General features: G+C 46.4%; 1 long non-coding RNA gene across 3 annotated transcripts in view; it reads left to right on the top strand.

The window, feature by feature from the left end:
- The first annotated feature begins 24817 nt into the window (after positions 1 to 24817).
- The window catches only part of LOC140209323 (uncharacterized), a 99432-nt gene continuing 96796 nt past the window's right edge, over positions 24818 to 27453 (top strand). For 2 of the 3 annotated variants that reach the window (XR_011888977.1, XR_011888976.1), the window contains exon 1: positions 24818 to 24873. This is a non-coding gene — a long non-coding RNA (uncharacterized lncRNA). Of the gene's footprint in view, positions 24930 to 27453 lie in introns of all 3 variants that reach the window. The other variant, XR_011888978.1, reaches the window with a different exon arrangement.

Below are 27453 nucleotides of genomic sequence, written 5' to 3'. Positions count from 1 at the left end.
AACTCTGGAATTATCCTAGAACACTGGGGTCATCAATGTCAGTTTTCACCAATAAAAGAGTGGAGGCATTTTATGTTTAAGAAAAACTGTAGCAACTCATTTATTGAACACCAAAAGCAGAACACAGTGTGGTAAAAGACCTTTATGTAATTACCTCATCACATCAGACCAGCCTCTTAAAGTGAACCCCAACCCAATGTCAGTGGTTGTAAATTCTGTACATTTCCACCAATTACATTACCCTATGCTATGGCAATCCTCTGGACTCCATTCAGAAATGTGCTCTGGGATCCTTCATGTCCTCCAGAGGAGCAGGCGCATCCTGGCTTGGATAGACCACCTCCACTATTGCAACCATCCCTTAGTACTGCCCTGGAGTATTAACCTAGGTCTCTGTGTTACCATAGGAATGTAAGCTATAGAATTAATATTACCATAGAACCATAGAAACTACAGCACAGAAACAGGCCCTTTGGCCCTTCTTGGCTGTGCCGAACCATTTTCTGCCTAGTCCCACTGACCTGCACACGGACCATATCCCTCCCTACACCTCCCATCCATGTATCTGTCCAATTTATTCTTAAATGTTAAAAAAGAACCCGCATTTACCACCTCGTCTGGCAGCTCATTCCATACTCCCACCACTCCCTGTGTGAAGAAGCCCCCCCCTAATGTTCCCTTTAAACTTTTCCCCCCTCACCCTTAACCCATGTCCTCTGGTTTTTTTCTCCCCTTGCCTCAGTGGAAAAAACCTGCTTGCATTCACTCTATCTATACCCATCATAATTTTATATACCTCTATCAAATCTCCCCTCATTCTTCTACGCTCCAGGGAATAAAGTCCTAACCTATTCAACCTTTCTCTGTAACTGAGTTTCTCAAGTCCCGACAACATCCTTGTAAACCTTCTCTGCACTCTTTCAACCTTATTTATATCCTTCCTGTAATTTGGTGACCAAAACTGAACATAATACTCCAGATTCGGCCTCACCAATGCCTTATACAACCTCATCATAACATTCCAGCTCTTATACTCAATACTTCGATTAATAAAGGCCAATGTACCAAAAGCTCTCTTTATGACCCTATCTACCTGTGACAACACTTTTAGGGAATTTTGTATCTGTATTCCCAGATCCCTCTGTTCCACTGCACTCCTCAGTGCCTTACCATTAACCCTGTATGTTCTATGTTGGTTTGTCCTTCCAACGTGCAATACCTCACACTTGTCTGTATTAAACTCCATCTGCCATTTTTCAGCCCATTTTTCCAGCTGGTCCAAGTCCCTCTGCAGGCTCTGAAAACCTTCCTCACTGTCTACTACACCTCCAATCTTTGTATCATCAGCAAACTTGCTGATCCAATTTACCACATTATCATCCAGATCATTGATATAGATGACAAATAACAATGGACCCAGCACTGATCCCTGTGGCACACCACTAGTCACAGGCCTCCACTCGGAGAAGCAATTCTGTACCACCACTCTCTGGCTTCTTCCATCGAGCCAATGTCTAATCCAATTTACCACCTCTCCATATATACCTAGCGACTGAATTTTCCTAACTAACCTCCCATGCGGGACCTTGTCAAAGGCCTTACTGAAGTCCATGTAGACAATATCCACTGCCTTCCCTTCATCCACTTTCCTGGTAACCTCCTCGAAAAACTCCAACAGATTGGTCAAACATGACCTACCATGCACAAAGCCATGTTGACTCTCCCTAACAAGCCAAATGCTTGTAGATTCTGTCTCTTAGTACTCCCTCCAATAACTTACCTACTACTGACGTTAAACTCACCGGCCTATAATTTCCCGGATTACTTTTCGATCCTTTTTTAAACAACGGAACAACATGAGCCACTCTCCAATCCTCCGGCACTTCACCTGCAGACAGCGACATTTTAAATATTTCTGCCAGGGCCCCTGCAATTTCAACACTAGTCTCCTTCAAGGTCCGAGGGAACACTCTGTCAGGTCCCGGGGATTTATCCACTTTAATTTTCCTCAAGACAGCAAGCACCTCCTCCTTTTCAATCTGTGCAGTTTCCATGGTCTCACTACTTGATTCCCTCAATTCCATAGATTTCATGCCAGCTTCCTTAGTAAATACAGACAGAAAAAACCTATTTAAGATCTCCCCCATTTCCTTTGGTTCTGCACAAAGCCGACCACTCTGATCTTCAAGAGGATCAATTTTATCCCTTACAATCCTTTTGCTCTTAATATACCTGTAAAAGCTCTTTGGATTATCCTTCACTTTGACTGCCAAGGCAACCTCATGTCTTCTTTTAGCCCTCCTGATTTCTTTCTTAAGTATTTTCTTGCACTTCTTATACTCCTCAAGCACCTGATTTACCCCCTGTTTCCTATACATTTCATACAACTCCCTCTTCTTCTTTATCAGAGTTGCAATATCCCTTGAGAACCAAGCTTCCTTATTCCTATTCAATTTGCCTTTAATCCTGACAGGAACATACAAACTCTGCACTCTCAAAATTTCTTGTACAAGACTGTGGTGAGATAACACTTGGAGTATTGTGCACAGTTGTGGCCACCTTGTTACAAGAAAGACATCAGTATCCTGAAGAGTCCAGACAAGATTTACGAGGATCCTGTCAGGATCTGAGGACATGAGTTACAATGATGGGTTGGGCAAGCTAGGAGTTTATTCTTTACAACATGGAGAATTGAGGGATGACCTTAGAGAGGTATATGAAATTATGAAACCAACAACCTTTGACTGCCCTGCAGCCTGTCTAATTCTGCTTTGAACTACTTTAATCATTTAGCCTTTGTGAATCTCTGACACAGAAAATTTAAAAGATTTACAACTGTTTGTGAGATAAAAATGTCTCTATTTAATTCCACCTTAAATGAGCAAACTGTTCAATTATTCATTTGATCTAGTCCCGTTCTTAAAATACTGATGTCCTGTGTAGGAAGGCTTGCTCTGTTAGAGAACTCAAGGTCCCTCCAATTCAAAGCTCTGCCAACACACTCCTTACTACACTATCAGTCCTGTAGGGACTTTATTCCCTGGACCATGGGAGAACGAGGGGAGATAGAGGTACACAAAATTATGAGGGGTATAGATAGGGTAAATGCAGGCAGGCTTTTTCCACTGAGGTTGGGTGAGACTAGAACTGCGGTCATAGATTAAGGGTGAAAGGTGAACTACTTATGGGAACCTGGGGGGGGGGGTCTTCTTCACCCAGAGGTGATGTGAGTGTGGAACAAGCTGCAGTGGAAGTAGTGGATATGGGTTCGATTGCAACATTTCAGAGAAGATTGGATTATTACATGGAAGGGAGGAGTATGGCGGGCAGAAACCCAGCTTGGCACCCACTAGATGGGCTGCAGTGGAAGTGGTGGATACGGGCATGTTTATGTGCTGTGGTGCTCTGTGGCTCTGTGTAGAACAGAACAGAACATGAATAAGGTCTTGGGTCCACAATGTCTGTGCTGAACACAATGCCAAATAAAACTAAACCCCTTCTGCATATATATATACAGTATACAATATAATACCACTACTATATACAGACATCCCCAGCATAGTAATTTTTTTAATTGTCCTATTCAGGCCTAAACATTTAATTGCTGGGGAGGATTTCTTATTCTTGTGGGATAATGTCTTTCCTGACGGGGGTGGGGGGGGGTCACCCTGCTTGGCAGGTGAGGCTTGTGGCTTTGAAACAACCTCAGGTTCTGGGCCTCCTCTGGTGGTGGTAGGAGTTGACTCTGAGCCTCTAGATGTGGTTCTGACAGCCATGGCTAACTTCTCTAACAAATGACTCTGCTGTCATCAACTGATTGATGTGTTGTCTCCAGACGATATCAGAAATCTCCGCTGCATTGGAGAGTGATCCAGTGCTGTCCTTAATCTTTCTGCATATCCACTCCTGATCACCTCTGTAGTCCCCCTTCTGAGATTGGGTTTGAGGAGCATTCTGTGCTTTAGCAATTTGAGTACTTTGACTCCAGGTGCATTGGGCTGTGTGCTAAGATATGAACCCATTGACCTTCTGACACAGATTCTGAGAACTGACTGGTTTCATATTTAACAACAGCTGCAGCATTCACATGTACAGTATATATATATATATAAAAAAACAAAGGCACCGCAACACAGACTGCTGCATGAGCCAGAAATTAACTTGGACCCTCAACAATGCAGTTTACCACAGAAGGTTCTTTCCAGGAGCCTGCAACAATGGGCTCTGATGTTTGTCATGGAAAATCCAGAACACTGCAGACTCACAACATGAGCTGCAATCTGTGGTCAGTAATTCCTTCCAGTACTCAACCCTTTGGACAGCATGCTGTTGAGTCATCTCCTCCATGAGATTAATGAAGACTTGGAAGCCTCCATAACTGTACATGCATCCTGGAGAATAGCTTATAGGTCACAGTGTCTTTTGATGTACAGCTGCTCTGGATAAATTCAGAATCAGAATCCTAATCACAATCAGGTTTATTATCAATGACACATTGCTTGTCATGAAATTTAGCGTTTTGTGGCAGCAACACAGTGCAAGACATCAAATTACTGCAAGTGACAATAAAAATAAAGCAATAGTGCGAAAGATGAATGGTGAGGTGGTTTTCATGGGTTCAAGTCATACAGAGGGGCAGTTGCTCCTAAAATATTGGCTGTGATTTTTCAGACAGCTCTACCTACTTCCTGATGGTAATGATGAGAAGAGGGCACATCCAGGGTGGTGAGGGTCCTTAACGATGGATGTCGCCTTCCTGAGACACTGCCCTTTGAAGACGTCCTCGATGGTGGGGAGGGCAGTTCCTGTGATGGAGCTGGTTGAATCCACAACCCTCTGCAGCCTCTTGTGATCCTATGCATTGGAGCCTCCATAAAGGATTAGAATGCTCTTCACCGTACACATTGTGACACATTGAATCTCAAACTCCTAATGAAGTATAATAAAGTTGTCAATAAAGTTTCTGTGAATAGTATGACATATTGAAGCTGTTATTTCATCTTCTAATGACTAAACACAGTAAACGGATGCTTTTTAAGGCAAACAATACGTAACCTGAAGAATTGTGTTCTGTTAAAAATATTAGTGAATTAATGTTTTGAACAAGCTGTTTCTGCCCGAGTGGTAACAAAGTATTAACATGGTTTCTTTTTTAAAAGAAGTGATGATTCCTCCCCTCACTAGCTGTGGATTACCTGGTTCCCATTTGAATGTTGAGCAAGGTCCAGCAGACAGACATTCTCTTGAGATGAAGGATGGAAAAATGATTGCCTCCCACTACTGGGGTGGTCTGGTGAGTGGGGCGTAGAAAAATGCAGTGGCTGGTAATGGATTACTCATGCAGCGTGGCTGATGGCTGAGAGGAGTCAGAACCAGGATCAGAGGCCGCTTTAATACCACTGCATATGTCGTGAAATTAGTTGTTATGTGGCAGCAGTCTAATGCAACATTGATGATAAAAACTGTGAACTCCAGTAATTATATACATAAAATAGTTAAATTAAATAAGTAGTGCAAAAACATTATGGGGTAATGTTCATGGGTTCAACGTCCATTCAGAAATCTGATGGCAGAGGAGAAGAAGCTGTTTCTGCATTGTTGCGTGTGTGCCTTCAGGCTTCTTTACCTCCTTCCTCATGGTAGCAATGAGAAACAGGCATGACCTGTGTGATGGGGGTGAGGGTCCTTAATGATGGGCCCTGCCTTTTTGAGGCATTGCTTCTTGAAGATGTCCTGGATGCTATGGAGGCTAGTGCCCGTGATGGAGCTGAGTTCACAACTTCCCACAGCTTCTTTCGATCCTGTGCAGTAGCACCCCGCTCCCCCATACCAGACGGTGATGCAGCCTGTCAGAATATTCTCCATGGTACATCTGTAGAAATTTGGAAGTGAGGAAGGAGCCCAGCATTCTGCTGACAATGCTGTCTGCTTGCAAAGATGGACAATGACTGCAGGAGGCAGCCAATCAGACCTTCTTGCCTGTATTGGATTTATAGTACACTGGTTGTCCTGCATTGTTCCACACTTGTCTCACTCTGGTGACACAGCCGTGTTTCAGATTCTCCCCGTGAATATATGGGTTTCCCCAGGTGCTTTTATTCCCTCCCTTTGACGGGCTGGTATGTCAGTGAACAGGTTACAGTTGTACAAGTCATTGATTAGGCCACACTTGGGTATTATGTGCGGCTCTGGTTGCCTTGCTTGTGATGAAGCTAGAGAGAGTGCAGAAAAGATTCACAACAAAGTGGAGGACTTGAGTTATAAGGAAAGACTGAATAAAATGGTAAATTGATAAATTGGTTTATTATTATCACGTATACTGAGAAGTACAGTGAAAAACATGCCTTGAATATCTTTAATAAAGATCAATTCATTACAATTGTGCTTTGACGTAGTACTAGGCAAAACAATGACAGAGTGCAGAATAAAGTGTAATAATTTCAGATGAAGTGCTGTGTGGGAAGTAAAGTACAAAGTTATAGTGAGGTCAAATGTCCATCTTATTGTTCACTATTATCATTCAATAGTCTTGATAACAGTGGGATAGAAACTGTCCTTGAGCTTGGGGATACATGTTTTCATGCTTTTGTATCTTTAGTCCAGTGGGAGGAGACAGAACGTCCAGGGTGAGTGGCGCCTATGATTACGCTGGGTACTTTGCTGAGGCAGTGAGAGGTATCAACAGAGTCCATGGAGGGGAGGCTAGTTTCCATGATGTGTTGAGCAGTGTCCACAACTCTCTGTAGTTTCCTATGGTCATGGGCAGAGCAGTTGTCATAACAAGCCATGGTGCATCCAGATAGAATGGTTTCTATAGCGAATTGATTAAAACTTGGTGTGGATCTAAAGGGGCGTGCTAAATTTCTTTAGCCTCCAGAGGAAGTAGAGGCAATGGTGAGCTTTCTTACCCATGGTGTCAACATGATTTGGCCAGGACAGGCTCTTGGTGATGTTCATTCCTAGGAATGTGAATCTCTCAACCTTCTCAATCTCAGCACTGTTGTAATCAGGACAGGCTGCGAATGTCTTCCCTAAAGTGAAGGGCAGTAAGAGGTAAAAATATAATGTTATGAGAGGCATAGATTGGGTTGTAATCATAGTTGTTTGCCTCGGATAGAGGAGTTTAAAACTATAACATATACCATAGGTTTAAGATTAGGAGGAATAGATTTAAAGGGAACCTAGGGGAAGGTTTTTCACCTGAAGGGGTAGCCAGAGGAAGGGGTAGGGGTGGATAAAATTGCCAACATTTAAAATTATATTTAGAGAGTTACAGTATATGGATAAGAAATGTTTAGAGAGGAGAGATATGGGCTAAAGGCAGGCAAATGGGATTAGCTTAGGATGACTGCTTAATATCCTCTGAAAGCGATTCAGTTCAGGGGTAACTTGGATGAGTGAAAACTGCTGGTCCAGACAACTGCTCACACCCCCTGGTCCAGACAACTGCCCAAATCCCTCCGGTCCAGACAGCTGCCCACACCCACTCCCAGTCCAGACAACTGCCCACATACCCTGGTCCAGACAACTGTCCACACTCCCCAGTCCAGACAACTGCCCACAGCCCTGGTCCAGACAATTGCCCACATACCTCGATCCAGACAACTGGCCATGCCTCCCAGTCCAGACAAGTGACCACCCCCCCAGTCCAGACAACTGCCCACACCCCCAGTCCAGACAACTGGCCACACCCCCTGGTGCAGACAACTACCCACACTGCCAAGCAAAACAACCTGTGGATGGGTGAAACACTATCCACAGCTTCTCCAGTTATACAGGAGAAACCTCCCATAGCTTGATTCAGCTAGAGATAGAGATTTCCCTTTGCCTCTGTGAAAACCAGTGGAATCCTGAGTAAAAGGTGTTGAGTGGGTGGGCCACTGGCAAGTGGTTAGGAAGGATACAGTTAACACCTCTCTGTCGTCTCTGCAGCTTCACAATGAAAAACCCATCCAACTGTGATTGCTAGAGCTACGGGAAATACAGAAATCTGAACTCCCTCACCACCAGGTTCAAGAACAGCAACTTCTCTTCCACCATTCAGTTCTTGAACCAACTGGCACAACCATAATCTCTACCTCAGTACAGCGTCAGTATGACTGCAAGGATCGCTTTGCACAGAGATAGATTTCAGTTTTTTGTTCTGATTGTGTTCACTCTTGTAAAAATTTCAGTTTAATTTCTGTTTTTCTTATGAATCCTGCTTTTATGATGTTATGTGTTTGCAAGTAGGTTTTTCATTGCACTGACACACACATGTGATTGTACGTATGAAAATAAACTCATCTTTAACTTTGAAGAGAGGTCATGAGGCTGTGCTCCCCTCCACTCTATCCAGCGTCAGACCACCATGCACTTAGCAGGGGTGTGACTTTTTTCTACAAGCTATCTTGTAAGACATGTTTTCCTGAAGATGGCGGTCAAGATGGTGCCAGCAAACAACGACTCCTCAGGCAACAACTACCAGATAGTCAATCATTTCAATTTTTCTACGTCTTCTACTTATTCTTCTTATCACGATTTTGTTTATGAAATTGTTGGAGCCTGTGACCTACAGTCTACAGTTCGATCGAGTGAGCTGTCCCCGAGAGTAGTCCAGGAGAGTAGTGTGAGCACAAGCTACCGCGAGAAGCTCAGAGATGAGGTGACGGGCCATAATTGACTGCATTTCTCACCAGTTAAAGTGAGGCAAATGCCGAGGTAAGCGAGCAGTCACTCTCGGAGTCTTGACAGGACCCCTGGGTTCAATTCGCTCTTCTTAGAAGAGGCCTCTGGGTTCAAGTCGCTCTTCTCGGGGAGGCTGCTGTGTTCAGTCGCTTCCATTGGAGGGGCTGCTGGATTCGAGCTGCTTCCCTCAGAGGGTCGGCTGGGTTCAAATCCATAAGACTATAAGACATAGGAGCAGAATTAGGCAGTCAGCCCACCAAGTCTTTTTCCGCTATTTCATCATGGCTGATCCTGGATCCCACTCAACCCCATACATTTGATGCTCTGACCAATCAGGAAACTTTAAATGTACCCTTGGACTTGGCCTCCACTACAGTCTGTGGCAGAGCATTCCACAGATTCACTACTCTTCGGTTAAAAAAATTCCTCCTTACCTTTGTTCTAAAAGGTCGCCACTCACTTTTGAGGCTGTGCCCTCTAGTTCTGGATACCCCTACCATCGGAAATATCCTCTCCACCTCTACCTTATGTAGTCCTTTTGACATTCGGTAGGTCTCAATAAAATCTCCTCACATTCTTCTAAATTTCAGTGAGTACAGGCCCAAAGCTGCCAAATGCTCCTCATTCCTGGAATCATCATTGTGAATCTCCTCTGGACTCGCTCCAATGACAACACATCCTTTCTGAGATATGGGGCCCTAAACTATTGACAGTAGTCCAAGTGCGCCTGACTAGTGTCTTATAAAGCTTCAGCATTATCTCCTTGCTTTTATATTCTATTCCCTTTGAAATAAATGCCAACATTGCATTTGCCTTCTTTACCACAGACTCAACCTGCAAATTAATGTTATGGAGTCTTGCATGAGGACTCCTAAGTCCCTCTGCACCTCTGATGTATGAACTCTGATAGTCTGCACTATTGTTCCTTTTACCAAAATATTGTACATTTCCCAACACTGTATCCCATCTACCACTTTTTTCCCCTTTCTTCCAATTTGTCTGAGGCCTGCTGCAATCACATTGCTTCCTCAGCACTACCTACCCCTCCATCTATCTTCATATCATCTGCAAACTTTGCCACAAATCTATCAATTCCATTATCCAAATCATTGACAAACAATGTGAAAAGCAGCAGCCTCAATACTGACCCTGAGGAACACCACTCGTCACTGGCAGCCAATCAGAAAAGGCTCCTTTAATCCCCACTGTCTGCCTCCTGGCTGTCAGCCATTCCTCTGCTTATGCCAGTGTCTTTCTCTGGAGCAGCTGAGGCTGAGAGGAGACCTGATAGAAGTTTACGAATGGCACAGATAAAGTAGACAACCAGTATCTTTTTTTCCTATGATTGAAGTGTCTAACACTGGAGGGCATTTAAGCTAGAGGGGCAAAAGGTTAAAGGAGATGTGGAGGTAAAGTGTTTGACACAGAGAGATGTGTACTTGGAGTACCCTGCCAGGGATGGTAGTGGAGGCAAATATGACAGAGGCCTTTAAGGTGCTCTTAGCTAGGCATATGGCTATGCAGAGAATAGAGGAATATGAGAATTTAGTAAGTAGAAGCGATTAGCTTAGTTAGACATTTAATTACCAGTTTAATTAGTTTGGTACAATATTATGAGCCAAAGCTACACATACACAAAATGCCGGAGGAAATCAGCAGGCCAGGCAGCATCTCTGGAAAAGAGTAAACAGTCGATGTTTCAGGCCGAGACCCTTCAGCAGCACTGGTAAGAAAGAGAAGTCACAATAAGAAGGTAGGGGAGGGGAAGGAAGAGGTACAAGGTGGTAGGTGATAGGTGAAACTGGGAGAGGTGGAGGGGATGAAGTAAAGAGCCGGGAAGTTGTTTGGTGAAAGAGATAAAGGACTGGAGAAGGGGGAATCTGACAGGAGAGGATAGAAGGCCATGGAAGAAAGGGAAGGAGGAGGAGCATCAGTGGGAGGTGATGGGCAGGTATGGAGGTAAGGTGAGAGAGAGAAACAGGAATGGAGAATGGTGAGTGGAGGTAATGGGTAGGTAAAGAGATAAGGTGAGAGAGAGAAACAGGAATGGAGAATGGTGAGTGGAGGTAATGGGCAGGTATGGAGGTAAGGTGAGAGAGAGAAACAGGAATGGAGAATGGTGAGTGGAGGTAATGGGCAGGTACGGAGATAAGGTGAGAGAGAGAAACAGGAATGGAGAATGGTGAGTGGAGGTAATGGGCAGGTAAAGAGATAAGGTGAGAGAGAGAAACGAATGGAGAATGGTGAGTGGAGGTAATGGGCAGGTACGGAGATAAGCTGAGAAAGAGAAACAGGAATGGAGAATGGTGAGGGGGGCAATTACGGGAAGTTTGAGAAATCAACGTTCATGCTGGTTAGAGGCTATCCTGCTTGAATATTATTCATGAGGGGAATAGATAGGGTGAATGCACACATTTTTTACAGAGAAGGGGAACTAAAAACAAAGGGTCCAGGTCTAAAATAAGAAGTGAAAGATTTAAAAGAGACCAGGTAGGCAATTTCTACACACAGAGTATAGTCAGTATATGGAACGAGCTGCCAGGCAGGGACAATAACACCATATAGAAAATATTTGGATACGTATATGAATAGGAGGAGTTCAGATGTATATGGTCCAAATGTGATACAAGCTTTGTGGGACACTCTGAACAGCCTGAGCCATCTGGGCCAAAGATTCTGTTTCTAGGCTGAGAAACTGAGAGGGACTTGTGGCCTGGAGTGGGTCTGCGATAGAAGGGAGTTGTGTACTAGGGTGGATCTGCAGTGGAAGGGTGTTGTGACCTGGAGATGATCTACAGTAGAAGGGGTTTGTGGCCTGGAGTGGATCTGAGGTAGAAGAGGGTTGTGCCTGGGATGGATATACAGTAGAAGCGGTTTGTACCCTGGGGTGGATCTGCAGTAGAAGATGATTGTGCCCTGGGACAGATCTACAGTTGAAGGGGTTTGCAGCCTGGAGTGGGTATGCAATAGAAGGGTGTTGATCAGTGGGGTGGATCTGTGGTCGAAGGGGTTTGTGGACTGGGGTGGGCCTGCAGTGGAAGGGAGATGTGCCCTGGGGTGGATTTATAGTACAAGGGAGTTGTACCTGGGGTGTGTCTGCAGTAAAAGGGGTTTGTGGCCTGGTGTGGATTTACAGTCGAAGGGGTTTGTGCCCTGGGGTGAATCTGTGGTAGAAGGGGTTTCTGTCCTGGGATGGATCTGTGGTAGAAGGAGTTTGTGTCCTGGGTTGTATCTGTGGTGGAAGGGGTTTATACTCTGGGATGAATCTGTGGTAGAAGGGGTTTGTACCCTGGGATGTATCTGCAGTCAAAGGGGTTTGTGCCCTGGGTTGGGTCTGTGGTAGAAGGGATTTATACTCTGGGATGAATCTGTGGTGCAAGGGGTTAGTGCCCTGGGGTATATCTGTGGTAGAAGGGGTTTGCGCCCTGGGGTGGATCTGCAGTTGAAGTGGTTTGTGCTCTGGGGTGTATTTGCAGTCAAAGGGTTTGTGCCCTGGGCTGGATGTGCAGTCGAAGGGGTTTGTGCTCTGGGGTGTATTTGCAGTCAAAGGGGTTTGTGCCCTGGGCTGGATCTGTGGTAGAAGGGGTTTATACTCTGGGATGAATCTGTGGTGGAAGGGGTTTGTGTCCTGGGTTGGATCTGTGGTAGAAGGGGTTTGTGCTCTGGGGTGTATTTGCAGTCGAAGGGCATGTGCCCTGGGGTGGATCTGCAGTCGAAGGGGTTTATACCCTGGGGTGTATCTGCAGTAAAAGGGGTTTATGTCCTGGGGTGTATCTGCAGTCAAAGGGGTTTGTGCTCTGGGGTGGATCTGTGGTCGAAGAGGTTTGTGCCCTGGCGTGTATCTGCAGTAGAAGGGGATTATACCCTGGGGTGTATCTGCAGTCGAAGGGGTTTGTACCCTGGGGTGTATCTGCAGTAGAAGGGGATTATACCCTGGGGTGTATCTGCAGTCGAAGGGGTTTATACCCTGGGGTGTATCTGCAGTCGAAGGGGTTTGTACCCTGGGGTGTATCTGCAGTCGAAGGGGTTTGTATCCTGGGGTGTATCTGCAGTCGAAAGGGTTTGTGCCCTGGGGTGTATCTGTGGTGGAAGGGGTTTATACTCTGGGTTGGATCTGTGGTAGAAGGGGTTTGTGCCCTGTGGTGTATCTGCAGTCGAAGGGATTTATGCCCTGGGGTGGATCTACACTACCCAATCCTGCTCCTATTTTCTTGTATGCAATCTCATCCTGCAAAGATCCTGTGTGGGAGCACGTTCAATTTCAGAATGTGAACGTGTTTGCACACAAGATGTTTGCCTGTTTCTGCACAATGCTCTCTTCAAAGAACATTGTTGTTCTTGGAATCCAGTGGGAGTGCTGTTCACACTGTATTACATCTCCAAGGTCTCAGGCAAAAGGCACGTCTAACCTTCTCCCTGAGCTCGATCAAGTAGCTGTCCTCGGCTCCTCACTCCTTTCCTGCAGCCCCTATCCACTTCTCATCTGACCTGACTGGGAGAGAAGATGAAATTCTATTTCTCATCAAACTTATGGTATATTGTGTATTCATGGAGTAATTTGGGAGCTCAGAGACCTACAGAGTGGGATTTAACATGACAAGTGACAAGTACCACAGGTTTGGACAGAATGGAGATGTACTTGAAAGGGAAACCCAGTCTGCATTTGGCTTCTCTAGGTTAGGTGAGGCCACATTGGGAGCACATATTTGGCAAAGATTTTATGATGTAGAAAATGAGATCAGAGACTGAGAATTACTCAAAGAGGCCAGAAATGGTGCTGATGATTACTAAATAAATTCATGGATTTGTAGTTATACAGCACAGAAACAGGCCCTTCTGCCCAATTCATCCATGCCAACGAAGGTACCTATCGATGCTAATCCCATTGCCTGTGCTGGGCCCAGATTCTAAACCCTTTCCAATCCATCAACCTGTTCAAATGTTCTAATTGTACCTTCCTTTAGCCCCTTGTTCCACATACCCACCACCCTCTGGGTGAAAAAGTTGCCCCTCAGATCTCCTTTAAATCTTTCCCCTCTCACCTGAGATCTATGCCCTGGGGATAGGACTGTGACCGGGGGCAAGGAAAAGAGTGAGAGAGGGGAAATGAGAATATTAAATTTTGAGGGCAGAGAGTGAAAGTAGATATAATCCTGATCAAATTTATCCATCCTGTTTTCTTATCCCTATACCTCAAACGGTCCAGCTCAGGCCACAGGAAGGACGTGATTACCCCAGAGAAGGTGCAAAAAGGTCTGGAGGGCTTGAGAGACTAGATGAGGTAGAATTGTTTTCCTAGGAGCAGGGTGACCTACCTTATAGATGTATTTAATAATCAGAGGCATAGAGAAGCTGAATGGTCAGTCTTTTCCTCAGGCTGGCACATGGTCCATAATCTCTCTATTCCCTTCTTGTTCATGTGTTTGTGTAAGTGCCTCTTAAATCTTGCTATCATATCTGCTTCTACCCCCTAAACCCCTCCTTTCACTCTCCCTCAAATCCCTTGCTTCAGCAATGTGGAGTGCCTCATCCAAAATGGAAAATGGCATCACAAAGACACATGAGATTGCAGCTGTTGGAATCCAGAGCAAATGACCAAGTTGCTGGGGAGACTCTGCAAGTCAGGCAGCATCTGTGGAAGTGGGGGATGGTCAAAATTTTGGGTTTAGTCCCTGCATCAGGATTGACTAATTTGCATCAGTCTTGATACCAAATGTTGACCATCCCTCTGCCTGTCAGAGAAGGGTATCAACTTGCTGATTGGGATATTTTCAGGCTGAGCTCTTGTCCATCAGCCAAGGTTGTGGCTTTAACTGGGAGAATCCCATGGAGAATCTCTCCCTGTCACGGAAATTCCTCCTTGTTGCTCATCTACACTTGTCTACAACACACATCAAAGTTGCTAGTGAATGCAGCAGGCCAGGCAGCATCTCTAGGAAGAGGTACAGTCGACGTTTCAGGCCGAGACCCTTCATCAGGACTAACTGAAGGAAGAGTTAGTAAGAGATTTGAAAGTGGGAGGGGGAGGGGGAGATCCAAAATGATAGGAGAAGACAGGAGGGGGAGGGATGGAGCCAAGAGCCCATCCTCTGGGTCCCCCCCCCCTTGTCTTTCTTCCCGGACCTCCTGTCCCATGATCCTCTCGTATCCCCTTTGCCAATCACCTGTCCAGCACAGGCACAGTGAAAACTTCCCTGCAACAGCATTAGAGGAACATAGCAACACATCAGCAACATTCACAAGAAAATCATGACATAAATATAATTGATGCGTAATTTTTACAAGAAAGGACACTATTAGAGCAATAAGACCATAAGACATAAGGTGCTTGAAAGGAAATAAGCATATGTTCTTGATCCTGGTGTTGTGTTACTTCAGGCTTCTGTACCTCTTGCCTGATGGTGTGGGTCAGACAGTGGGGATTTTGTTAATGGATGCTGTTTTCCTGAGGTAGTCTCTCTAGGTACTACCAATGGTGGGCAGAGATGTGCCGGTAATGTATTGGCTGGAATTTACCACACTGCCGTTTCTTACAGATGCAGTTTCTCTGCAGCTCTCTGAAGCTTCTTACCTACAGTGGGATCTTCAGAAGGGAATTGGATCGAGAAATGTGAGAATAATTTGCAGGGGTTCCGGGGGGGGGGATGATAAAGGGATGAATGGGATTACTCTGCTGGGAGCTGAATGAATTAGATGAGCTGAGCAATGCTGTGTTAAGGAAGTAACTGGTCTGGAGGGTTCAAGCAGCACCAGTCCATGCTTGTCCAGGGCTAGAGTCTGAGAGTGGGGTGGACGGAACTCCTCCCCATTGCATTGGAGTCTCTGCAGCTGCTGGCTTTTGGTCAGGGACAACCAGCAGAGCATCAAAGGGAGCAGGTGGGAGGAGGTGTGCGGAGGCCTTGATAAAGCAGGGGTAGATCAAAGGTTGGAGATAGTGGAGGTGGGAGACAGCAGTGCTGGAAAGCTGGAAATACTGGAGCCAGCGAAGACTGAGGTAAACAGCAGCTTTGTAAGCATTCAGACCGGCTGCAGAGCCACAGTCAGTGCATCTGCTCAGGTAAACAGCTGGCATCAGTGAGAGTGGTGTTAGTGTGTTGCAAATTGCCTTATAGAATCACAGAGTCATACAGGCTCTTCAGCCCAAATCATCCTTGTTTACCAGGTTGTTCACCAGATTGATTCCTGGGATGGCAGGACTTTCATATGAAGAAAGACTGGATGAACTAGGCTTATACTCGTTGGAATTTAGAAGATTGAGGGGGGATCTTATTGAAACATATAAAATCCTAAAGGGATTGGACAGGCTAGATGCAGGAAGATTGTTCCCGATGTTGGGGAAGTCCAGAACGAGTGGTCACAGTTTGAGGATAAAGGGGAAGCCTTTTAGGACTGAGATGAGGAAAAACTTCTTCACACAGAGAGTAGTGAATCTGTGGAATTCTCTGCCACAGGAAACAGTTGAGGCCAGTTCATTGGTTATATTTAAGAGGGAGTTAGGTATGGCCCTTGTGGCTAAAGGGATCAGGGGGTTTGGGGGGAAGGCTGGTAAAGGGTTCTGAGTTGGACGATCAGCCATGATCATACTGAATGGCGGTGCAGGCTCGAAGGGCTGAATGGCCTACTCCTGCACCTATTTTCTATGTTTCTATGTTTCCATGTTTACCATCCAAGTTAGTCTCATGCCCGCTTTGGTCAATACCTTTATAAAACTTTCCTAATCTGTGTACCTGTTCATCTCTCCTTTAACAGATGATAATGAACCAGCTTCAACTACTTCCTCTGACAGCTTGTTCCATTTATGTGGAAAATGTTGCCTTCAAGTTCCTTTTGAACTCTCCCCTCCACCACCTCACTTTAAACCAATACCCTCTAATTCTTGATTCCCCAACCCTGAGAAAAAGGCTGAGAGCATCACGTGTTCAAAGTCTATGCCCCTCAGACTCTGGACGCGTGGTGTGTTGCGTTTTGTAAGTTAAAACAGGGCAGGACTTACATAGTAAATAGTAGGGTCCTGAAAAACGGGACATATAGTGGTACAGGTATTTTGTCCCTGGAGAGTGTTGACAAAGTGCGTAGACAGGGTGGTGAAGAAGATGCTTAATATACTTGTCTTTATCTGTCAAGACAGTGAGTACAGGAAATGGGACAAGATATTGTAACCATCCAAATTGTTGATGAGGCCACACTTGGATTATTGCCTGCAGTTCTAGTCACCTGGGAATAGGAAGGATTTTAACCTAGAAAAGGTGCAGAAAAGATAATACAAGGATGTTACCAGAAATAGAGGACCTGAGTTATAAGGATGGGTTTGTTCAGATGGGACATTTTACTCTGGAGCATAGCAGACGGATGGGTGATAATTATGAATGGCGTGGATAAGGTGGATGGTCAAAGTTTCTTTTCTCGTAGCTATAGGTGTCTAAAGGTAATGGACACAGATTTAAGGTGAGATGAGAAAAAGGGCCGAAGGGCAATTTTTTCGTAACAGCATGCGGTGGTATATAGAATGAGCTGCCAGCAGGAGTGGTAGAGGCAGGTATATTCACAACTTTAAAAGACATTCAGACAGGTTACATGAAAAGGGGAATGGGACTAGCTCAGGTAGATAGATTGGTAGGCATAAGCTGGGCCAAATGGCCTGCTTTTGTGCTCTCGAACTCCATGACTCAATGGAAATGTATCAGACATTGTCTCATTGGAGTTCTATATAATTGGAACAAGATGTCTCTAGTCTGGCACTGAAACCTATGTAATAAAACTTTGATTTATTTTTCCAGAGATGGTTTATTCAACAATTACAGTATCACTGCAATACAATATAACAGTATTTCAAAATATGCAGTATTTATCTATATACTACTAAAACTCTCATGCTCTGTTTGTCTGTTTGTGACCTCCAATTAGCGCAAATGGTGCATTACAGTGGCACTTTTTTTGGCTAAATCCAATTAAAATGCACTAACATACAGAATGCAGGCAAAGTTCAGTTAGTATAAAATTGCTTATTTGCCAAAATCAACAGGCTCGCTTTCACCCGAGAGCCAATCCGTCGTCATGGAAATCGGGACGCGACAGCTGGACGCATGCGCATGGCCAGCCTCAGCAGTGACACCTACCGGAGCAAAAGGGCAGGGCAACTCTATTTCGAGGGGTCACATTCTGCTAATCACCATCAGCATGTGCAGGACTGGGACAGATCTAACTGCCACCCATCAATAAGAGATAATTAAATCTTATTGTAATGATGTACTTCGACATACCCATAAAACCCTTTGCTGCAGTCAAAGGACAGCAGTGACTATATCACATCCATTTAGGAGAGCACCAAGCACATCATCAAGAATAATCAGCATCCTTCGGTGTTACTGCTTCGTATCTTCTATCCAGCATTAGGGTAAAAAAAATTATGCTGCGTAGAAAGGGAAAGGAGACATTATGGTCAAGAGATGACACCAAACGTCATCGGGAAGCGGCAAGGAGAGGGAGAGAACAAGAATCGGATGAGGGCGGGGCTTCACGACTCCAGGATCAAAGAGTCAGGACAAAAAAAGATGAGTGAAGAAGAGACAGAGGTGGAGAGTCATGCACATCTCCAGGATCAGAGACAAACAACAAACAGCAGGAGAGATGAAGAGACGGGTGATGAAAGGGCTGCACTTCTCCAGAATGACAAAAACAGACACTGAAGGAGGAGAGACGAAGAGACAAAAGAGCTGAGAAATGCACGTCTCCAGGATCAGAGACAACAAACAGCAGAAGAGATGAAGAGCCGGGGGATGAAAGGACTGCACGTCTCCAGAGTGACAACGAGAGGCACAAGGGTGGCAGATAAACCAGAAATGATGCCATCAAAAGTGTCCTTCGTTAAACGAGGAGGAGCTATATTTGCTTTGCTACACATCGTTCTTCTTTAATAAACTGAGGTTTTCTACTTCAGTTTCAAAAGCAAAGCAATACCAATAGCATTCAGGAAAATTTAATGTTCATTCTGGTCAAATCAGACTGCACTACCCTTCTCTCAAAGGGTGTCCCAACAGGTGTCTAGTACTTTCTAATTATAAATCACATATCACTATCCAAAACACACTCGAGCCCCTAAGGTTCCCACCAGTCCTGGAAATCCACCAGTACACCCAGTGTATCCTCGAAGAGGAGCAGGCAGTCAGCTCAAGCAAAAGCCTCAACTGCCCATTGCTTGGACCAGTGAATGGCCACCTTGGCCAGGCCCAGGAGCAAACTGACCAGGAGATTTCTAAGTGATCCACTCCATCTGCCAGGTGACCGAAAATCAGGAGCATGGGGCTGAAATGCAACCAGAACTTGAGGAGCAGCCCTTTCAGATGCAACAAAGTTTTGAAGCTGTTGGAGCCTGGGACTTACAGTTTGTAGTTTGATCGAGTGAGCTAGCACTCTGATGTCCCCGAGAAAACACCAGGAGAGAAATGTGAGCACGAGCTATCACGGGGAGAAGCTCATAAAGACGAGACAAAGGGCCATGATCAACTACATTTCTCATTGATTAAAGTGTCGAGGAAGATTGAATCATTGAGGCAAATGCAGAGGAGACAACACTCACAACATGCTGGAGGAACTCAGCAGGTCGGGCAGCATCCGTGGAAAAGATCGGTGGACGTTTCGGACCGAGACCCTTCATCAGGACTGAAGATGGAAAGGGCAGAGGCCCTATAAAGAAGGTGGGGGGAGGGTGGGAAGGAGAAGGCTGGTAGGTTCCAGGTGAAAAACCAGCAAGGGGAAAGATGAAGGGGTGGGGGAGGGGAGGCAGGGAGGGGATAGGCAGGAAAGGTGAAGACGGAATAGGGGAAAACACAATGGGTTTTGAGGGGCTGAAGGAGGCGGAACCATGAGGGAGGTGATAAGCAGCTGGGGGAGGGGGCAGAGTGACGTAGGGATTAGGGGAAGGGAGGGGGAGGGAATTACCGGAAGTTGGAGAATTCTATGTTCATATCAAGGGGCTGGAGACTACTTAGACAGTATATGAGGTGTTACTCCTCCAACCTGAGTTTAGCCTCATCATGGCAGTAGAGGAGGCCATGTATGGACATATCTGAATGGGAATGGGAAGCAGAGTTGAAGTGGGTGGCTGCTGGGAGATCCTGTCTGTTGTGGCGGACGGAGTGGAGGTGCTCGACGAAGCGGTCCCCCAATCTGCGTTGGGTTTCACCGATGTAGAGGAGGCCGCACCGGGAGCACCGGATGCAATAGATGACCCCAACAGACTCACAAGTGAAGTGTTGTCTCACTTGGAAGGACTGTTTGGGGCCCTGAATGGCGGCAAGAGAGGAGGTGTAGGGACAGGTGTAGCACCTGCCTATCCACCTCCCTCATGGTTCTGCCTCCTTCTACTACCCATTGTGTTTTCCCCTATTCCTTCTTCACCTTTCCTGCCTATCCCCTCCCTGCCTCCCCTCTCCCACCCCTTTATCTTTCCCCTTACTGGTTTTTCACCTGGAACCTACCAGCCTTATCCTTCCCAGCCTCCCCCCACCTTCTTTATAGGGCCTCTGCCCCTTCCCTCTACAGTCCTGACGATGGGTTCCGTCCCGAAACGTTGACTGATCGTTTCCACGGATGCTGCCCGACCTGCTGAGTTCCTCCAGCGTGTTGTGAGTGTTACTTTGATCCCAGCATCTGCAAAGTATTTTGTGTTTACAAAATGCAGAGGAGAACAAGCAGTTCTCAGAGAGGCTGCTGGTTTGGGGTGACTGCCCTTGGAGAGGCTGCTGGGTTCGAGTGGCTGCCCTCGGAGGGGCTGCTGGTTCGGGTCTCTGCCCTCAGAGAGGCTGTTGGTTTGAGTCCCTGCCCTCGGAGGGGCTGCTGGCTTGAGTCGCTGCCCTTGGAGGGGCTGCTGGGTTCACGTCGCTGCCCTCGGAGGGGCTGCTGGTTTGAGTCGCTGCCCTCAGAGGGGCTGCTGGTTTGAGTCGCTGCCCTCGGAGGGGCTGCTGGTTTGAGTCGCTGCCCTCGGAGGGGCTGCTAGTTTGAGTCGCTGCCCTCGGAGGGGCTGCTGGTTTGAGTCGCTGCCCTTGGAGGGGCTGCTAGTTTGAGTCGCTGCCCTCAGAGAGGCTGTTGGTTCGAGTCGCTGCCCTTGGAGGGGCTGCTGGTTTGAGACACTGCCCTCGGAGGGGCTGCTGGTTCGAGTCGCTGCCCTCAGAGAGGCTGCTGGTTTGAGTCGCTGCCCTCAGAGAGACTGCTGGTTTGAGTCGCTGCCCTCAGAGGGGCTGCTGGTTTGAGTCGCTGCCCTTGGAGGGGCTGCTAGTTTGAGTCGTTGCCCTCAGAGAGGCTGTTGGTTCGAGTCGCTGCCCTTGGAGGGGCTGCTGGTTTGAGTCACTGCCCTCGGAGGGGCTGCTGGTTCGGGTCTCTGCCCTCAGAGAGGCTGTTGGTTTGAGTCCCTGCCCTCGGAGGAGCTGCTGGTTCAGGTCGCTGCCCTCAGAGGGGCTGCTGGGCCCTGATACTCAGGGAGATGTTATCGAAATTCTGAGATTTAGGGGTTGGACTGTAGTTCATATTGGCCTCTTTCGGTTCGATGTTTTATTTCATGTTCTTGCTCATTCTTTCTTGTTGCCGATTGGCAGGCTGGGGGTTTGGGGTTTGATGTTCTTGTTGTTTCTTCATGTGGATGATCTGTTAGTTTTTGTGTGAGGGAGGAGTTTCTGAGTTTTTGTTTCTTTTTCTTTGTATGCAAGGGGGAGAAGATTACAACTAGAGGACATGGGGGGGTGGTTGATGACTTCCTTTCAACTGCTATGTTTTTCTGTATTTTATGGCTATCTGGAGAAGACAAGTTTCAGAGTTGTATTCTGCATACATACTTTGATAATAAGATGAACATTTGAACTTTAACCTTCAATGAATTTTGTACAAAAGCATGAAGGTCTCACTGAACATGAGCTCTTTGCAATCTCTCACCACTTGAAATACACCCCATCTTTCTCTTTTTTCTACTGAAGCAGATGGCCTTATTTCTTTCTATACTGTATTTTATCTCTAACTTCCCATTTATTCACTTAACCCGTTTATATGCTCCCTGTATCCTTCTGACAACCCACACTGCCATCCAGCTCTGTACCATGAGAATACTTGATGTGCTTCAAAGTCTAAAGTCAAAGTCAAGTGTATTGTCATATGCACAAGTGCATGCACCATATACACAAGTAGATTGAAAAACTTAGTTGCATCAGTATCACAGGCACATTGCATTACTGACAGAACATTCACAAGGAAAACATACATTAAATATAATTAGAACAAAAGCAAAGTCCATTGTGGCCATAGTGTTGCTCTACCGAGGTAGAGATTACGATGGTGAAGGTTGGTTAAACAACCGAATGGTTGAAGGGATGTGGTATGGGACTTCAGGCTTTTGTACCTCCTGGCCCATGGCAGCTGTGAAAAGATGGCGTGGCCTGAATGGGGTGGGTCTTTGATGATGGATGGTGCATTCTTGAGGAATGCCTCATGAACAATGCTACCAATGGTGGGCGAGGGATGCACACATGATGTACTGAACAGACTGCACGACTTACGTTCCTGCCCACTTGAATTGCCGCACCAGACCATGATGCAACCAGTCAATGTAGAAGCTTGTCAGAGAGTTTGATGACATACTGAACCTCTAACCTTACAGATCATGAAGATTGGGGCCCCCGAGGTATCCCTCTGAACACAACCTCTTCAACCTGAAACTGGCCCATTAACGTCAGCTGTCTGCCTGCTGCTCACCAGTTGATCCTCTGTCCAAGCCAGCAAACCTTCCCCAATGGCATGGGGCTCCAACTTTCTTTACTGCTTCCCTGTGTACTTTGTGGAGGGCTGAAAGACATCGAAGGCGGTTAAAGGATACAGGGAGTAGGCTGGAGAATAGGGTTGAAAGAAAATTAGCCATGATGGAATATGGAGCGTATTCAATGAACCAAACAGCCTGTATTTACTTCTATATCTTATGGTGATATGACTGCAGTTGAAGAGTGTAAGCTGATTAGGACACACACTTAGAGAGCAAGAGGTGTGTGCACAGCTTTCCAAAGCCTGATAATACTTGCTGAGGTATTGGTAATTGGTAATTGTCACATGTACCGAGATGTGCCAGTCTGGCAGGTGATGCCGTACACACTGTAAGTACATCAAGGCAGTGAAAGAAAAGAGAATGCAGAATGATGTGTTACAGTTACAGAGAAGGTGTAGTGCAGGTGGACAAGTAAAGTGCAAGGGCCACGATGAGGTCGCTGGGAGATTAAGAATTATCTTAGGACAGAGAACAAGGCCATTCAGCGCACCGGATTTATGCTGGACACAGGGCAATATAATTTGCTTGTTAATTTACTCCACATTTTTATCAGCTACCCACAGACACTATCCCTCACCTTCACACCGCTGACAATTTATAAGTTGGTAAGTAAGCTAGCCATGCAATGTGGGAGGAAACTGGAACACTCATGTGGTTTCAGGGAGATTGAGCAGACTCCACACAGATGCAGCTGAGGTCAGGATGGAACCTAGATCTCTGGTGCAGTGAGGCAGTGGCTTTTCTCCTGACGGGGTGCTGTGCTGTGCCACGGTCTTTGTCCTGAAACTGTGTTCATTCTGGCTTGTAGTTTCTACATGGGAAAAGGACCTAGAGTGGAATTGGTTTATTTTTGTTCTATGCACCAAGATACTGGGAAAAACTTCTGTTTGCATGATGTCCAGATAATCACTCCATACATCAGTACATTAAGGTGGAAAGGCAAGAAAAAAATAACAGAATGCAGAATATCATGTTCCAGATACAGAGAAAGTGCAGTGAAGGCCAGCGAAGTGCAAGGGCCACAACAGGGCGTATGGGAGATCTCGAGAGTTCAGTTTGGAGTGTTTGATGATTCCCTTCAAGAGTCTGATAGTGGGATGGAGGCTGTCTTCGAGCTTGGTGATACGAGTACTCAAGCTGTTAAATATTGGGATGGAAGTTATCCTTGAGCTTGGTGACGTGTTCTCAAATCTTTAAATTTGTCCAATTTGAGAGGGGAGGGGAGAGAATGTTTGGGGTGGGAGGAGGCCTTAATTAAGCTGGCTGTTTTTCCTGACATAGGTCAAGCCTCAGATTCCCTGTGCTTGGTCCCTCCGCGACTCCCCGATCCACATGTCCCTCCCCACAGATCTCCCACCCAGCACTTATCCCTGTAGGCATAAGTGCTACACCTGTCCCTACACCTCATCTCTTGCCACCATTCAGGGCCCCAAACAGTCTTTCCAGGTGAGGCAACACTTCACTTGTGAGTCTGTTGGGGTCATCTATTGCATCCGGTGCTCCCGGTGCGGCCTCCTCTACATCGGTGAAACAAGACGCAGATTGGGGTACCGCTTCGTCGAGCACCTCCGCTCCGTCCACCAAAACAGACGGGATCTCCCAGTAGTCACCCACTTCAACTCTGCTTCCCACTCCCATTCAGATATGTCCATACATGGCCTCCTCTACTGCCGTGATGAGGCTAAACTCAGGTTGGAGGAGTAACACCTCACATACCGTTTAAGTAGTCTCCAGCCTCTTGGTATGAACATAGAATTCTCCAACTTCCGGTAATTCCCTCCCCCTCCCTTCCCCTATCCCTACGTCACTCTGCCCCCTACCCCAGCTGCCTACTACCTCCCTCATGGTTCCGCCTCCTTCTACTACCCATTGTGTTTTCCCCTATTCCTTCTTCACCTTTCCTGCCTATCACCTCCCTGCTTCCCCTCCCCCACCCCTTCATCTTTCCCCTTACTGGTTTTTCACCTGGAACCTACCAGCCTTCTCCTTCCCACCCACCCCCCACCTTCTTTATAGGGCCTCTGCCCCTTCCCTCTTCAGTCCTGATGAAGGGTCTCAGCCCAAAATGTTGACTGATCGTTTCCATGGATGCTGCCCGACCTGCTGCGTTCCTCCAGCGTGTTGTGAGTGTTGCTTTGACCCCAGCATCTGCAGATTATTCTGTGTTTACGCATGCTGCTCTCTCTCCTGACTTCAGGGGGCACTAATAGCTCATTTCTGGAGTGAATTGTTTTAGGTCAAAGATCAGCCTGAATGAAGGGAAAGCACATGATAGATAATTAATACCCTCTAATCACCAACGATAGCAGAGATACTTGCCGGTATCTGTCAGCTGTTCTGTAGTCTGAGAAGCAACTGGAGAGCGAACACTCTGACGGAGACCTCGCTGTTGCCAGGGTGAAATGGTGAGTGAGTGGAGTGAAGCTGACAGCAATCCCTATTGAAATCTGATGAAAAGCAGGTAAAAAAAAACACACACACAGTGTATCTCTCAGAACCGCTTCCCATACCACTAATTACCTGAAATGCTGCTCCCCCTGGTATGTGGGTGAATAAGGCGACCATCCTGTGCACAGATAGGTCCCAGGGCCATTCGTGCTCTTGGTGGCAACTGACAAAAGAAAATTGGCTATCAGGGACAAAGGAGACCGCAACAGCTTGCATTTATATGGCAGCCTTCGCACGGTGATACATGCCAAGATTCTAGGGAGCAGAGGAAATTCCAATCCTGAGCCTTGGATGAGCATGCAGGCAGGTTTTCTGAAGCCTGGCCAGAGGGATTTGGTTTCAAGCGATGTGTGTTGAATGAGGAGGGAGAGGCTGTGGGGTTGAGGTACTTGGGATGGAATGCTGGAGTCAGACCACAGTTCAATGCAGGGATGATGGAGCAAGACCACTTGGGTTCAGGCGGAGATATCAGAGGCTGTGGGGCTGCAGGATTTGAGGGACAGAGAGCACTCTGAACAGGTTGTGGAAAGATGTCATTAACTGGAAAGAGTGCAGAGGAGATTTCTGAGTATTCTGGCAACACTCAAGGGGCTGAGTTACAGGGAGAGGTAGGGACTTCATTCCTTGGAGCACCAGAGGATGAGAGGTGATTTTAGAGAGGTGTATAAAATTGCTGTAGACAGAGCAATTCCCAGGGTTGTGGAATTGAAAACTAGAGGGCATAGGATTAAGGTTTAACAGGAAACTGAGGGGCAGCTTTTCACACAGAGGGTGGTAAGTGTATGGAATAAGCTGCCAAAGGAAGTGGTTGAGGATTTTTAAAAGAAACAACACAGAAAATGCTAGAGGAACTCAGCAGGTCAGGCAACTTGTATAGAAGGGAATACACAATTGACATTTTGGGCCAAGGGCCTTCATCAGGACTGGAAAGGAAGGGGAAGAAGCCAGAATAAAAAGATTTGGGGGGGGGCAGGCTAAGGAGTACAAGCTACAAGCTAGATGAAGCCAGGTGAGAGGGAAGGTGGGTGGGGGAAGGGTGAAGAAATGAGAAGCTGGGAGGTGATAGGTGGGAAAGGTAAAGGACTGAGTAAGAAGGAATCTGATAGGTGAGGGGAGTGGACCATGTGAGAAAGAGAAGGAGAGGGGGGGCACCAGAGGGAGGTGATGGGTAGATGAGGAGAAAGGAAGGGGTAAGAGGGGAGCCAGAATGAGGAATGGAACAAGAGAGAAGGGGGAGGGGTTTGAAATTATTGAATGTTAGAGAAATCGATGTTCAGGCCATCAGGTTGGAGGCTACAGACAAATAATATGAGGTGCTGTTCTTTCAACTTAAGAGTGGTCTCATCATTTCAGTAGAGGAGGCCGTGGACCAACATGTTGGAATGAGAATGGGAAGTAGAATTAAAATGGGTGACCACCAGGAAATCATACTTGTGGCATGACAAAGGTGATCGACAAAGCCGGCCCCCAATCAATGTCAGGTCTCGCCAATGCAGAGGTCATACCGGGAGTGGCTGAGACAGTAGATGACCCTGACAGATTTGCAGGTGAAATATTGCCTCACGTGAAAGGACAGAATGGCGGTGACTCCCTTGTCCATTCATCCCTCCCCACCAATCTCCGTCCTGGCACTTATCCCTGCAAGTGATACAAGTGCTACTCCTGACCCTTCACCTCCTCCCTCACCTCATCCAGAGCCCCTAATGCTAAAAGGAAGAGGAAGGACCATAAGATTCTGGAGCAGAGTGAGGCCATTCAGTTTATTGAGCCTGCTCAGTTATTCAATCATGGCTTTTTCAACCCCGTTCTTCCATCTTCTCTCCGTAATCCTTGCTAATCAAGAACCTATCAATATCTGCCTTAAATACACCCAATGACTTGGCCTCCACAGCTCTCTGTGGCAGCAGAGTCTACAGAATCAGCACTCCCGGCATAAGAAATTCTTCCTCATCTCAGTTCTAAAAGGACATCCTGTTATTCTGAGGCTGTACACTCCAAGTCTCCTTCATTGTCGAAACATCCACTCTATCCAGGCCTTTCAGTATCAGTTTGTGTTTTGAAGGGGACCTGAGTGGTCTGTTTTAAAAGACATTTGGGCATTTGTTTTGGGTGGTGAAAAGGGCGTTTAGCACTCTGACCATCTTCAGTCAGGACACTGAGAATGGGACTTGGGAGGTTTTGCTGCAGTTGTACAAGACATTGGTTATGCTGCACTTTGAGTATTGTGCTCAGATTTGGTCACCGTGTTGTATGAAAAATGTAATTAAACTAGAAAGGGGATGCAGAAAGATTTAACAGGATGTAGCCCGGACTTGGGGTCTGAGTTACAAGGAGAGGTTGCATAGATTAGGACTTCATTCCCTGAAAAGTAGGAAATTGAGGGGTGACCTGATGGGGATATACAAGATCGTGAGGGTCATAAGTCTTTTTCGCAGGGAGGGGATGCTAAAAAAGAAGGCAGCACAGGTTTAAGACCAGAGGAAAGGAATTTATAGGGAACATCGGGAGCAGCTTCTTCATGCAAAGGTGGGGTGTAT

Source organism: Mobula birostris, chromosome 2 (assembly GCF_030028105.1).
Source record: "Mobula birostris isolate sMobBir1 chromosome 2, sMobBir1.hap1, whole genome shotgun sequence".
Taxonomy (NCBI): Eukaryota; Metazoa; Chordata; class Chondrichthyes; order Myliobatiformes; family Myliobatidae; genus Mobula; species Mobula birostris.
This window is presented reverse-complemented; position numbering and strand designations above follow the sequence as displayed.